This window comes from Arachis duranensis, chromosome 9 (genome assembly GCF_000817695.3).
Source record: "Arachis duranensis cultivar V14167 chromosome 9, aradu.V14167.gnm2.J7QH, whole genome shotgun sequence".
NCBI classification, from domain to species: Eukaryota; Viridiplantae; Streptophyta; class Magnoliopsida; order Fabales; family Fabaceae; genus Arachis; species Arachis duranensis.
In genome coordinates this window covers 111,498,466-111,500,024 of record NC_029780.3, presented here as the reverse complement: position 1 = coordinate 111,500,024, position 1,559 = coordinate 111,498,466, and positions in this window count along the sequence as shown.

The following is a 1,559-nucleotide window of genomic DNA, read 5'->3' as shown; positions in this document are numbered from 1 at the left end:
TATAATTAATATCAATGATTAAAATTTACCAAAACACCGATATATTTAAAGATTTTTCTAAAAATTATATATTGATATCCTACTTTACGAAAGTAATAAACAAAAGTATATATAGAAGATGAAGAAGGGAAAAAGGTTGGTGTGTTTGATGACCAAGGGAATGCCTTTGTCGATAAGGAACAACAATTTTGTCTACTGCACACAGGAAAAAAATAAAAATTAGTGATTGGCCCACTAATCACATAATCATTTCATTTCATTTTTTAGTTTTAGTTCAGTTGGGCGGTTCTCATACTTTTTTTTGTTTGGATGATGGGGCAACATTCTGGTTCATAACTAATATTTTAATTAGAACTAGCTGTCCCTACAAACTGATCAACTGAGACCAGAGAACAATTAAAATCCAAAAGTGCATCCTATACATATATGCAAGTTGATGCACAAGCACAACACAATCCCATCATGATGAATAACTTAAACCTTCATTTATTTATTTTTTAATTGAATTAATCTAGTGTAAAGAGTGGAGTAACGGTTTCACTTGCTATTGTTAATTTGTTACATTTTGTATACTCTTTATTTTGCGTCGGGACTTCGTGTATATTTTTAAAAAAATTTTAAGATAAAAAAATCATGTGCAGTTCTTTATGTATAATTAATAGTTAAAAATTATTAAATAATAATTTATTTAAATTATCTAACAATTTTTAATTATTAACTTTATACAAAATTAACTGTAAATAAATTTTTATTTTAGAATTATATGTTAGGAACCTAAAATCACATTTAAAGGAATATTCTATAAAAACCATGTGTAGTTCCTTATTTTATTTGTTTTGTTTTTTTTGTTTAATTTATTTCGGTCAAAAAAAAAAAAAGAATATTCTATGGCACTTTGCAAAACAGGGTACTGATGGAGAAATAATCTAAAGAAACTTTTCAAATGCCCAAAACAAAAGAAGAGCCAAGTTTGTTAAACTTGTTTAGAAGCAATTTACTTTCACTTAATTTTGTATTAAATCTTATTTACTCGAATGAGGAAGAAAGGCTGTATCATCAATTCATCGTACTATTAAAGAAATAAAGGTGAATGAATGTTTTGCAGAGTCAAAGATCAGCAATTCAGCAGTAGCTTTTTTGGAATAAAAAATAAAAAAATATATTCACATTTTTTCTTATAATATAAATGATTTATTTTTTATTTTTTATTTTTTATTAATTACTTTTGATTTAAAAATAAAATATATATACAAAAGAAATGTAAAAATTGAAAAAATCACGAAGCTGTATGTAGATTTTTAGGAATCTTTAATATTTGGTGGGAGATTTTCTTAGGCACTCATTAGGTGTATGAGTCACAAAAGGATAAAGTTAATACGCGTTTTTCTTTGGGTCCCATCACCACAGAACAAAGACGAACAAAAGCTTAATTCAGTGTTCATACCTCATTTTATGGAGTAATAGAGTTAATAATTAAATTAGTTTTTGAAAAATTGAATGTTTTTTTAAATTTGTTTTAAAATATTTTTTAATTAAATTAATTTTTTTAAAATTAAGAA